The sequence below is a fragment of the Copadichromis virginalis genome, linkage group LG7, assembly GCF_057382275.1.
Source record: "Copadichromis virginalis isolate Kocher_CV1m ecotype Utaka linkage group LG7, C_Virginalis_male_GT1.1, whole genome shotgun sequence".
NCBI classification, from domain to species: Eukaryota; Metazoa; Chordata; class Actinopteri; order Cichliformes; family Cichlidae; genus Copadichromis; species Copadichromis virginalis.
In genome coordinates, this window is record NC_140624.1 from 58,642,919 (window position 1) to 58,656,712 (window position 13,794).

The following is a 13,794-nucleotide window of genomic DNA, read 5'->3' on the forward strand; positions in this document are numbered from 1 at the left end:
GTTGCTTAAGGCCTATGTCTGTACTTGACCACAGAGGCAGAGCATCATTCAACCTGCCAGCTGCCTATCTTGGGAGCTTTTCAAGGATGACAGACTCCACTTTCTCTGCAGCAAGACAGCTCATAACTTTTTTACAGTGTCTCCCTGTCCTCAGACTTCTATATATTCTTCTGTAATAGATAACTATACACTATCATTGCAATCTACACTACAGCTCAAAGGTTTGAAGTCAGTTTTCACCTGGTTTATAACCATGTGATCTGTCCACACAGCAGTGATGGATACTAAAAATGGGCCCATGTATATGTGTGTAGACATTTCCTAATGCATCATGGGTGATTTAACATAAATGATTCATTAAACACACATCTGTGAAAACATTTCTGATCATTTTCATGTAATATTATGTTAAAAGTAAATGTAAATTATTAATTAAAAAGACGACAGTTTGAATCTGACCACAAACCTTTGAGCAGTAGTGTGTGTTGTATGCATGTGTCTGTCTGTATCTGATCAGGATTTTGTCATCAGTGTCAACAAAACGCTCATTTTTTAGCTGTTTCTGTCATCAAAATTGAGTTGGAGTGTTTTAAAACTGATGGCAATCTCTCCCTAACAAGTCCACTTTATTGCGTGCTCATTTTCTCCTATTAGTGGTTCATAGGAGTCTAACTAATGAACTGTATGCATGTTTCCTAATCTGTCACACTTATCAGTGGCTCATGGTTGCTTAAGGCCTATGTCTGTACTTGACCACAGAGGCAGAGCATCATTCAACCTGCCAGCTGCCTATCTTGGGAGCTTTTCAAGGATGACAGACTCCACTTTCTCTGCAGCAAGACAGCTCATAACTTTTTTACAGTGTCTCCCTGTCCTCAGACTTGTATATGTTCTTCTGTAATAGATAACTATACGCTATCATTGCAATCTACACTACAGCTCAAACGTTTGAAGTCAGTTTTCACCTGGTTTATAACCATGTGATCTGTCCACACAGGAGTGATGGCTACTAAAAATGGGCCCATGTATAAGTGTGTAGACATTTCCTAATGCATCATGGGTGATTTAACATAAATGATTCATTAAACACACATCTGTGAAAACATTTCTGATAAACTTTGCCTAATTTTATGTTATAGCAAATATAATTTTAAAATTAAAACAAGAATGTTTGAATCTGACCACAAACTTTTGAGCAGTAGTGTGTGTTGTATGCATGTGTCTGTCTGTATCTGATCAGGATTTTGTCATCAGTGTCAACAAAACGCTCATTTTTTAGCTGGTTCTATCATCAAAATTGAGTTGGAGTGTTTTAACTCTGATGGCAATCTCTCCCTAACAAGTCCACTTTATTGCGTGCTCATTTTCTCCTATTAGTTGCTCATACGTATATAATTAGGAAACATGCATTAAGTCAGTGGTCCTCAACCTTTTTTGCGCCACGGACCGGTTTATGCCCGACAATATTTTCACGGACCGGCCTTTAAGGTGTCGCGGATAAATACAACAAAATAAAACTAGTACCGGTACCGGAAAAAAAGAAGATTTATTTATAACACACTTGAAAAGACCCAGGGACACCGAGTTAACGATAAAAACGATAACAAAATAACGCTGAATACCGATAAAAACCCTGAAAACCATACATTTCACACCTGAGCCTCAACTCTCGCGGACCAGCACCTTTCCGAGGCCCGGGGGTTGGGGACCGCTGCATTAAGTGCACTAATTTCTCACACTTATCAGTGGCTCATGGTTGCTTAAGGCCTATGTCTGTACTTGACCACAGAGGCAGAGCATCATTCAACCTGCCAGCTGCCTATCTTGGGAGCTTTTCAAGGATGACAGACTCCACTTTCTCTGCAGCAAGACAGCTCATAACTTTTTTACAGTGTCTCCCTGTCCTCATACTTCTATATATTCTTCTGTAATAGATAACTATACACTATCATTGCAATCTACACTACAGCTCAAACGTTTGAAGTCAGTTTTCACCTGGTTTATAACCATGTGATCTGTCCACACAGCAGTGATGGCTACTAAAAATGGGCCCATGTATAAGTGTGTAGACATTTCCTAATGCATCATGGGTGATTTAACATAAATGATTCATTAAACACACATCTGTGAAAACATTTCTGATAAACTTTGCCTAATTTTATGTTATAGCAAATATAATTTTAAAATTAAGACAAGAATGTTTGAATCTGACCACAAACTTTTGAGCAGTAGTGTGTGTTGTATGCATGTGTCTGTCTGTATCTGATCAGGATTTTGTCATCAGTTTCAACAAGACGCTCATTTTTTAGCTGTTCCTATCATGAAAAATTGAGTTGGAGTGTTTTAACTCTGATGGCAATCTCTCCCTAACAAGTCCACTTTATTGCGTGCTCATTTTCTCCTATTAGTGGCTCATAGGAGTCTAACTAATGAACTGTATGCATGTTTCCTAATCTGTCACACTTATCAGTGGCTCATGGTTGCTTAAGGCCTATGTCTGTACTTGACCACAGAGGCAGAGCATCATTCAACCTGCCAGCTGCCTATCTTGGGAGCTTTTCAAGGATGACAGACTCCACTTTCTCTGCAGCAAGACAGCTCATAACTTTTTTACAGTGTCTCCCTGTCCTCAGACTTCTATATATTCTTCTGTAATAGATAACTATACACTGTCATTGCAATCTACACTACAGCTCAAAAGTTTTAAGTCAATTTTCACCTGGTTTATAACCATGTGATCGGTCCACACAGGAGTGATGGTTACTAAAAATGGGCCCATGTATAAGTGTGTAGACATTTCCTAATGCATCATGGGTGATTTAACATAAATGATTCATTAAACACACATCTGTGAAAACATTTCTGATAAACTTTGCCTAATTTTATGTTATAGCAAATATAATTTTAAAATTAAGACAAGAATGTTTGAATCTGACCACAAACTTTTGAGCAGTAGTGTGTGTTGTATGCATGTGTCTGTCTGTATCTGATCAGGATTTTGTCATCAGTGTCAACAAAACGCTCATTTTTTAGCTGTTTCTGTCATCAAAATTGAGTTGGAGTGTTTTAACTCTGATGGCAATCTCTCCCTAACAAGTCCACTTTATTGCGTGCTCATTTTCTCCTATTAGTGGTTCATAGGAGTCTAACTAATGAACTGTATGCATGTTTCCTAATCTGCCACACTTATCAGTGGCTCATGGTTGCTTAAGGCCTATGTCTGTACTTGACCACAGAGGCAGAGCATCATTCAACCTCAATTCAAATATTATTCCTTAAAACTTGCATAGATCACCAATTATGAATGACGATTGATTAAATATTAACTGGTGTATGGATTGCAACAATAATAGCGAGTGTGTAGATTATATTACCTTTCCTCAGTTTATCACATTAAATCTCAGCTTACTAGTGACCCAGCATTTTTCTAAGTACAGAAGTGCTAAACAACATCATTTTTTCAAGTAATATAAAAATCATCTTTATATATTACCTTTTTAAACATCCCATTTTTCTTTCTAATGTCATTAAAACAATTTTGCACATTTGAATAACAGTAGTCAGACCTCCAGATCTTTTAAGCTTTCAGTTTTTTTCTCAGTGTCACACATGGATTAGTTTTCGTCTCTTTCAATAAGAAAGTCAAATCTTCAAACCCTAAAGCAATCTTTGTTTCTTTCAATCATTCCAATATTTTTCATCTTCTGTTATATAATTGCAGTTAACCAGGGCTTAGCTACTCTGATCTACAGGAATTTTGGGGGTGTGGATACCCATTTTCTTTTTTTCATAGGTGCGGAGCCTTTTTCTACAAAATTACGAATAAACTGCATTTTTTAAAATTACCTTTAACATAAATGTAGACTGACAAGTAACTCAACCGATCACACAGTGATCAGTAGAGAAGAAAGAAAATAACCCATTTCAAAATTTCTAGTTCAGATCAAACTTATTGTTCTGATTAAGGAAACAGTAAATCTGGCCACATTATTGTCCCGATCCTCCAATTTTCCCTTTCCAATGTGACTAAATTAAATTAAATTTTTTTTTAAATAAAAGCAGTTGCACACCCAGATATTTCTTACAGTAAAAATCCTCCAACAACCTTTCAAAAGAAATTTTTTTGTCTTTCCTCAATTTTGAGACCAACTGAACCCACAAACCTGAAGCTGCAGACCCCAAACTAACCAAATTTAATGTTTCCTTAATCAGCACAGTAATTTTTAAGTCTTTATGTGTTATGTTTACTCACAGTTTTGATGCTTGCTTCTTCGACTTGACCCACGATTAGCTCTGCACCATCGCTCTGCTGTTTCCTCTCTCCTCATGCTTCTCCTTCATGCGTCCTATCCTCAAATATAATCCAACCTGCCTCCTTGTTTCCTCCTTGACTTGTATTCGCAAAATTTCCAGTTAAATTAAGAGTAATCCAGAAAAGTTTTCCTGCTTCAAAAGCTCTTCCAGTTGCCTGTCTTCTTGTCCTCCTTCAAATGTGCATTTTATGAATTTGTATTTATTTGACTTCATATTGCCATGACAACATAACACAGAGCATCATGGTAGATTAAAGCAGGTGGTTCTGTCCGCTACAGAAATGCTGATAAACTCAATTTATTTGAGTTGTCTTAACTTAGAAAAACTAAGTAAGATGGAAGTTTTTCTTCTCAGTGTGGAAGGATGAAAGATGTGTTTTGAAAATGCCACGTCACTACCGTCCTCCTCCCTAGCACGGATCAGTCCGCATGTTCATGGTGCCAGCATTTTTTATGGAATATGTTGAGCAAACCTAGAAAAGCGTCAGCTCAAGGGATTATTGTTGTCATTGCTGTGGATCTTTACCTGATACACTGACTTGGTGAGTAAATGTTTACTCTTATTCAAACTGATTTTGTGGCTTCTCTTAGTTTAGCACCAGGTTTATAATCGTGCTAGCTAGTTAGTGTTAGCCTAGCGTTGCTGCTGCGGCTGGGCTCATGTTACTTAAAAATTAACACCACAGCCTTAAAAACCTTATATAAAAATATGTCTGTGAAATTTTCTGTTGATTGTTTGAAATAAAAAAGTGAGATAAGAGCCCAGACAAAATTCTTCGGGGGTGTGAAAACAATAAGCCAAGAGTTAGCTGTGCTTGCGGACTCTTATCAAGCCTTGACCTCCCGGTCAGCTGGGTAACAGAGCTCTCCGAAAACGTGGAAGCACTTTTGCAAATATGTGATATTTTGATAAATTAAGTAGATATTTGAGCATTACACAGCTACATTCTCCGCTGAAAATATCTTAAAAGGTTATTTTGTGACCCAGAAAGGGTAATCTAGGGGAAAGGAGGATCGCATATGTCGGCCATGGTTTTCGGAGCCTGTGCGTACTTGTAAGCTCGCCAATGGCGGAGGAGCGCGGCTTATTGCTTTTTCTGGGTCACAAAATCAACTTTTAAGATATTTTCAGGCGAGAATGTAGCTGTCGAAAGTTCAAATATCTGCTCGATTTATCAAGACATCACATATTTGCAAAAATGCCCCGACGTTTTCTGAGACGTCCATTTTTTTCATGCTTTGTGGCACCTTGAACATCTGTGGCATCTATTAATGTCAAATCTAGCCTTTATTTAACAACATAAGCAAACTCTATGTTACAATGATTGCACAGCCATTAAGGATCAAATCGGTTTCTGAAAAATGTTCTGTTTTTTCTCCCTCTGCTTGCTTCTTACTGTCTTTGAGGCTCGGGACCAGCACTCCTGCTGTTGGACAGAAAGACATCAACTCAGTGGTAAGTATTTTGGTTTTCCAATATATTAGCAACTGTCAGTGACATTTATATTAATCAGGCTGAACTTTAATCATACTTTAGATCAGCCTGTTTTACTTATTGTTTTATTTGTTTTTTGGTTTGGGGAAGTTGTTTCTTTACTGATCTTTTCCTGTCTTCTGTTATTAGACTTGAGATATGACTGCACTAGGCTGTTGCTGGTGACTCCAGTTAATTCTACAAGACATGCTGTGTAAGTAAACAAACAACAACAGTTTGGTCTGCATTTCTTGAAAGATCACATCCCCCAAACTTAGTTTAGAGGGTCTACACTGAATATAGTGAAGTCTGCAAGTTTTCTAACAGCAAAATTTGTTTTGTGCCCAAATCATTTTGCACATCATTAGAATGAAAGTTATTGGCCATGTTTGCATAGCCCTTTTTAAAATGATGCTTTCATGACATTATTGTGTGTCGGGTGGGGGTCAGGGCTATCCAGACTGACAATTGGGACATTGAATGTCACCTCTCCGGTGGGGAAGGAGCCTGAGATTGTCCAAATTGGAGTCTGTTTTATACCAAATGCAGAAAAAAATGTTTTAAGAAAGCAATTAAGTTCATGTTCCAAAAAATATGATTGTTTGCTTGCAGGACACCAGGAGAGATGAGTCCTCCGTCACAGATGGTGTGGTCAGTGAAGATGGTCGCCTGCAGGTTCAAGCTCATTGCATCTCCAACCCACATCCACTGCCACTGTACTTAAGGGAAGTTAAAGACTTTCTTCTGCACCTACATTTGGATCACCTCGATCCATGATAGTCATTCAGGCAGTAATGCCTGGACTGGAAACAAGCCATCCTTAAAATATTACAACATTCCAGCTCATGTGTTGGAATGCAAAACAAATGTGTTGTTTAAATTAGAGACTGCACTTGTGACAGAACAACACATATTTTTATTTTGATTATATAAGTAATGTAAGTACAAAACAAAGTTGTGGTAGGCCTAAACTTATTTTCAGAATAATTACATCTGCGACTTTGTTTCATTGTAAGATTATAACAGTGATGGCAATATAATTGTTTGTTGTTCAGCAGAACAGTGTCCAGTATGTTGGCTGTTATACTTTGTTGTGTTTGAAAATAAAAGTTGGTCTGATTTTAACATCCTTACAAAAAGTGTTGTTAATTATTTTTAATCATATTCAGGTTACCACAAATTTTTTCATTTAGTTGAACTTGAAATGTTTGTCAGTAAGTAAACAATTAGCACTGTACAGTCAGAAATATCAAGTTATTCTTAATACTGCAGACTTGCACTGTATAAGTTGTCCTAACAGGCATCTTAAGTAAGCTTTACTTAGTTTTTTTGAGGCAATGAGTTTCCTTAATTTTTTTGAGTTCTGGGAACTAACAAGGCTTTACAGTGTACTCAAAATGAGTAAGTTGCCCTAACTTGGTCAACTTACGTAAACTTGATCCAATTTTCTTGAGTTCTGGGAACAAATGAGCTTGTACAGAGTACTCAAAATAAATAAGTTGTCCTAATTTAGTCATTTTTAGCTAAGCTTTACTCAATTTTTTTGAGGCAACGAGTTTCCTCAATTTTTTTGAGTTCTAACTAATTAGATTTTACAGTGTGTAAGAGCAGGAATTTAACTACAAACTCTCATAGTTCCCGTCAGTATCATTCATTCTGCTCTGCCTCAATGGTCACAGTGGCTAGTTTAAGTACGTTTGCCCCATAGAAATCCACTGATGTTCAGTGAGTCCCTTTGATACATGTTTAGACCTTCATAATTTTCAGGGTGCATGAGTGTTACATCTCCATCTCATCCTAAACATTTTACCAACATGTAAAAGGCATACGTCCACAAGATTTTGATTTGTTTAATTGAAACTTGTTTTATTCTGAATAAACGTGTGAGATGGCCCTCGGGCCTCTAAATCCACGTCCAGGTTTGGGTGACTACTTGGATTAGGGGAGTATTATTTAGAGCAATGTTTGTCACTTTGGTTAATTGCTAAACTCAGGCCGTTTTTGTTCAGTCTTTTTCTAACTGAACTTTCACATTTAACATGCTAACTGAAGCCTGTAGAGTCTGAGCTGTAGCTCTTTTATTTTCTGTATTGTACAGTCTGACTTAGGGGTGGATTTGCTGGGATTGGTGACTGCGTTGCATGTTTTGAATAATCTTCTTCAGAGTAGACTTTTGGTGTAAGCTGATAGTGAATGAAAAAAGCTATAAAAAGCTGCTGTGGTTTTAATTTTCCAAGAGAGGTAATGCACATAATGCAGAGACGAGCGCACGGGGGATATCCAAATTCTAGGAAGCCTGCTGCTGTACACAGGCGGATTCTTCTCAGTCAGAGTTCTTAACAACTTGACTGTTTTCTCCAACCACACACAGAGTGCTGTTTCCATTCTGGGAAGTCTACTCATTGGTGTAGGCAGCTCTTCAAATTATAAGTAGCTATATATGAGCAGCTATATTAGCTTTGACTTATCATATGTTAAATATTATACTTTCCTGGTTTAAAATTTATGATGGCTCAAAATTCAAACCTTACAAATTAAAACCCTGAATCATCACCACCTGTGTGAACTACAAGGGTGCCATCCTTTTTCTTTTCAATCCATTAAGTACCACATTTTACACACTGAGCAAGAAAGGAAGTGAGCTCTTCATGGTGACCCCAGAAATGTTAATGTATCACTTTCTAGCATACTACTGACACTGCTCGACATCTTCTTTTCTTTTTTTTTTTGCCTGTCCCGTTTGGTTCTTTTGCCATCAGAATTATTGTGTAAAGACAAAGAAAGATGCCCAACAGATTTACTTTACCAAATGGACCATCCCAGCCTTGCCTTAATGATCTATTTGATTCACCTTTGCTTTTATTGTTTATTTTGTTTTATTTTCACTTGCTAAACATGGGACAGATTTGACTGCGGGAAAGAAAATGGAGAAAGAAAGAGGGAAAGAAAAACAGCGGGGAAGAGGAACGTGATAAAGGACAAAAAAGAAAAACAAACAGACAAAAAAATACATATATCAATCACCTGGATCACCTGTCAGGAAAGAAAAAAGAGAAAACGAGCAAAAAAAAAAGAGAGCAATATAATAAATAACATCATCGCGATGATCTATGTGAATATAACAGTAAATACTAAATATTGAATATTATTGTGCAGCACGTAAGATCGACAGCGCACAGTGTGCTTTGAGGTAGGAGCCAGAGTGACGGGGGGGGGGGGGGGGGGGGTGTCACTGCTCGACATCTCACAGTACAGTATAAGAGTCCCGCCACAAGGAGACACAAAAGGCTTTCAAACCAACAGTTTCTGCTTCCAAAGTGGCGCCAGCCGTCACCACTGATCATCGTACTTATGTAACATAGACTGTGGATGCATGTTTAAGTTGATACATCACTTAAAGCCACCACTGTTCAGGCATCACATCTGTCCATTAGGTTTCCCTTTCATACTCAACATTTTTATCCCTGGGTACTAACTTTTTTGTTTTTGCTGACTGTTTATTTATTTGTTTGTTTGTCTAATGCTCTTGTTGCACTGCTAAATAGGCTGTAGCCAACATGATTTATAAAGGGATTATAAAATCTAAGAAATTACTGCATTATTTCACCTACTCTTATTAAACTCACTTTCCTAAAAACTGATTGCAGCTTCTACTTTGTTTAGTCAATGTTATGTCTCTAAATTATTTCATATCATTCATGGGAGATATGCTTGATAAATGATAAGTTAACAAGTCACTGCTACCAGCCTAATCAATTCATTGGGGCGACCTGCGTGTTGTGTTGCATTGTCTGATTTGGTCATAGTGTGTAAACACCTCTAGAGGCCACTGTTGTATAGCTGCTGCAAACTGAACGTGCCCGTACCAGAGGTTATACTTAAAATGGCAGCTGCCAGGAAGTCTCTTTGGACATTTGTGTTCGCCCTTTATGAAATAGATATGTTGTATTACAAGGTACTAATGCACCCTTGCATTGGTAAAATAAATTCTACTAGAATAGCTGATACTCCCTTACAGAAGATTTATTTTGACCTTTCTAAAGCCTTCTTTAAAAATTAGAAAATAAAATGAAAACAGGCATATGAAAAAAAGCCTACTAGAAATACTACTCTGCATTACATCCTAACACTTGGCTAAATCCTAATATGTAATTATGGTTTAATAGTTTATTTCACTAAATGTGATTATGCACTGAAAAAAAACATGTTGGTTTAGATAATTCAATAGTGGACACTGGTTGCACACAGATGTTTTGCTTTGGCACGAACTTAAACTATTGAGGTGAATTAACACAAGTTATTCATATTCAATAAACCTGTGCAATTTGTGTTGATAAAATATGATTGAAACATGTTTTGGTGAAGTAATTTGAGCTCCTGGATATTTTAATCCTTCACAATTTTCACACTTTATTCCAACACTATTCAGTAACTTTTACCCAAATACTATTTGGTCACTGAAATACTATGTTATCTTGTCTGTGAAGGTTCTCAGTCATCCAGGTCATCGTAGTCAAAGGAGCTTGCAACTTCTTTAAGTTACGTCTTCAAGTAACTTAAAGAAGTCCAGATGCTTTTCTTTGCAAGTTTCTTTGACTACATGTTATCTTCAAATTACATGTTGGTATTACATTCCAAATATTTTCCAGTGAAAGCCTTATAACAGATTGTATTGTTCTCTTCCAAGATGGTTGCCAGCATCCACTAGTAACCTTTCAAAACAAAAACGCTAATATCACTGCAGTGACAGTAGGTAAACCAGGGGTCTCAAACTCACGGCTCAGGGGCCACCTGCGGCCCACGTCACCCCTACTTGCCACCCTTACTGTTGACGTGAAGAAAGGAAATGCAATTTGGCCCTTGAAGTTAGTTTTTGTTACGGGGGATTTTGTGGAAATTGAAAATAAGTTGTTTAAAAAGCAAAAATGTTTTAAAATGAGGGCAATATGAGCAGAGAGTAAAAACATGTTGAGGGATTGGCTGTATTAGTTCAGTGAGAGAGTTATATGTAAAGAAAACAATTTTCACTAGCAGTCAAAAACTAATGTGTTCACTTATGTCTGCATTTTTATTTTGTTAAATATGGACAAAACTATTGTAGAAATGCTTCCACGTGTCTGGCCAGAAAGAGAGTATCTTTCCTTTTTATTTGTTAGTTCAATAACAAGGTTTCAGTTAGTTAAGAGTGAGAAGTGTTTTGCATTCACATTTGCAGTTTTGTTATACAATATTTGAAACTTAAAACAAACAAACAAAACACTACATTTTCTGAAAGATTTGTGGGTGTTTTCTTGTTTGTTTGTTTTTGTACTACTTGAACACTAAAGTGGCCCTCCAATGACATGACAGTACCAGCAGTGGCCCACAGCTCATTTAAGATTGACACCCCTGCTTTAAGGTGTTATTATGTGGATATGTTGGTTTTATTTAGTTGCTGTCAACAAGTGGAAGGTAACCTAATGAAGCCTGTTATGTCTTTCTGTGGCTCAGAAGTTGGAAATTTCAATAACAGTGCGTTATCCAATTACTCAGATTGTCAGAGGAGTTCACATTTCCCTATATACTCGATTAAAATACCCCATCTTCGATCCATCCCATACAGGTCACCCTGACAACACTGAGCAGTCCCTTCAGTGACAGGCTGCTGCTCCTGCCAGACTGTACACTGCACAACAGCAGTGAATGTACACCACATATGAACACACTGGGGTCTTTACATATATCAGTGTGCAATACTAAATACCTGCTACTATTAACACCCAAACACTGCACTATGTTTCATTCTTCTTCTACTAGTAATCTGTATAATTGCATCATATATGTGTATATATGTATGTCTGTATATGTATGTGTGTGTATTTGTGTGTGTGTGTGTGTACGTGTGTGTGTGTATGTGTAGATAGATAGATAGATAGATAGATAGAGTGATTTACATATATAAGTACATATCTATTCATTGTACCTGCATAGTCTATATTTCTTCTATTTTTGCAAAGCATTATTGCTGTTAGGTATGCTGCATGTGTTCATTTGTTCCTGCCTTGTGTACTCTGCTGCAGTAACAATTTGAATTTCCCAACTTATCTGAACTGTATCTAAACCCAGCTGATATCTGGCTACATTTTCTGCTGAGCATCCAAATCACACTGGACTGAAGTTTACACTGTATAATGCCTGATTTCTTGTAAATATTTAACGAAATCTATCTGACCCCAGTAGGCACTCCCACACTCCGCGACCCGCCAGGGAAAGGGGGCCCAGGCCCATCCAGACCGGGCCCAGTGCAGCAGCGCCTCCCGGCCCCACAGAGCCCGGGACAGTCCACCCAACCCCACCACAGAGAAAACTGCACCCACCCCACCATCCACTCATCTTCCAGACTACATAAGACAATAAACGCCCAGGCTGAGATCTTCCTCCACCTCTCCTGTATCTCCCCCTCCTGCAGAGAGAGTTCCTGAAGAGAGGAAAGCTCCTGCAAGATGTGACTATCTCCCCCACCAGTTGAAGAGCCCCCCAGGTGGCTCGACGCACCGGCGGCACCCTGCTCCAGGGCTGGGCCCCCATGCACCCACCCGCCCACAACCCCGGCAACACACCAACCAGGACCCAAGCCCCCGAGGCCCGGCCCGGGCCCCAGCCCAGAGACGGAGCGCCCCCAGAACCTCACGCCCATCCCGGACCCACCCAGGGGCAGCAAAGGCCACTCTTAATACAGACAGAAGTCAGGTAGTCAAAAATCTCTTATTCTGCTTTTTGTATTCTGAACTTCTTGAGTGGACAGCCAACAATCCTACAAATAGACTAGAGGATGTGCCTGAAATGTTTGTTAAAACAAATAACTGGACCTTAGTTGTTAAGCTCAATGTTCTGACTGTCACATGGAGTCTTTCAGGTTGTTTTACGTTTTCTATCACAAATGAATGTTTTTTCCCCTAATGAATATACATTTTAGGTCTAAAGTGTCTAAAATCTGCAGTTTTGGAATTTTTCATGTGGATAACAAAATTAAAAAACAAAGAAAAAAAAACACTCCAAAAAAACAAGTGATACATGTGATGAAGGACTGACATAATTTGATTCATAAGACTTTATTTGATATTCACATACTGTAAGCAGAAAACAGCTTTAACAAAGCAAACTTGATGGAAAGGACTAACACCAAGCTTATCCATCGTTAAAACTGAAAAATCAAACCAAAGTAATAAATTACAGATCTCCCTTAAATGTAAAGTGAACTTTCTAATAGGCTCTTCTGGCCTTTGTCTGCAGTCATAAAACATGGCACGCAAGGTACCCACAGCTGTTTTGTCCCCGTACAGTTCTTTAAGTTGAAGAAAGATCTTATCTGGCGTATCCCGCTCCACTTGCTCCAAAATAAGAATTTCACGTTGTGGTTCTCCTAATGCACTCAGCACAAAATCACACTGCTGTTCTATAGACCACTTTTGAGCATGGAGCATTGCACTAATCTGGCTCTCCCGGTCTTCGTAATTCGTGTTAAGCCACAAAATTCTGGTACACAGGGTGCACCAATAAAAAATGGTGACACCATATTAACGGTTTCAGATAGTTCATCAGCCATATTGATCAGTCTAAGGCAGGTGGTTTTGTATGCTGGTCAAAAATCCTGTCGACAAACGTCAAATGTTACGTATGGTTCACAATGACTCCCGTACAAGACTGTAGTAAGGTCTACTATTGACCAGTAAGAAACCACCACACTCACACTGCAATGGGGTCCACAAGATTTAGTTTTCTTCCTCCAAGTCAGACTACAGGCTGAGGACACAACTCCGGCCTGGAATCCAAGGCCCAAAGCCATGAACTTCTTCTTTTTGCATGTTGTTGTAAGTTAAAATCCTAATAAAACGTCTAATTATTTATTTACCTGCTGACTGCAAAACAGCCACCACACTTCCGGCTGTCACTTCTCCTCCATTAGAAGCTGCAGCAGACGACATCATGCCTGCAGTGCAGGAGCCTGCAGCTATTCCAGCTGAATTG

The 13,794-nt window shown here is 38.4% G+C and overlaps 2 long non-coding RNA genes across 2 annotated transcripts in view; one reads left to right on the top strand and one right to left on the bottom strand.

The window, feature by feature from the left end:
• The window catches only part of LOC146706331 (uncharacterized), a 30,220-nt gene extending 25,713 nt beyond the window's left edge, over positions 1-4,507 (bottom strand). The window contains exon 1 of the long non-coding RNA XR_014921511.1: positions 4,253-4,507. This is a non-coding gene — a long non-coding RNA (uncharacterized LOC146706331). The remainder of the gene's footprint in view (positions 1-4,252) is intronic.
• A 14-nt stretch (positions 4,508-4,521) lies between these two features.
• On the top strand, positions 4,522-6,912 carry LOC146706332 (uncharacterized). Its single transcript, XR_014921508.1, has 3 exons — positions 4,522-5,769; positions 5,938-6,001; positions 6,400-6,912. It is a non-coding gene; the product is annotated as an uncharacterized LOC146706332 (long non-coding RNA).
• Positions 6,913-13,794: the final 6,882 nt, after the last annotated feature.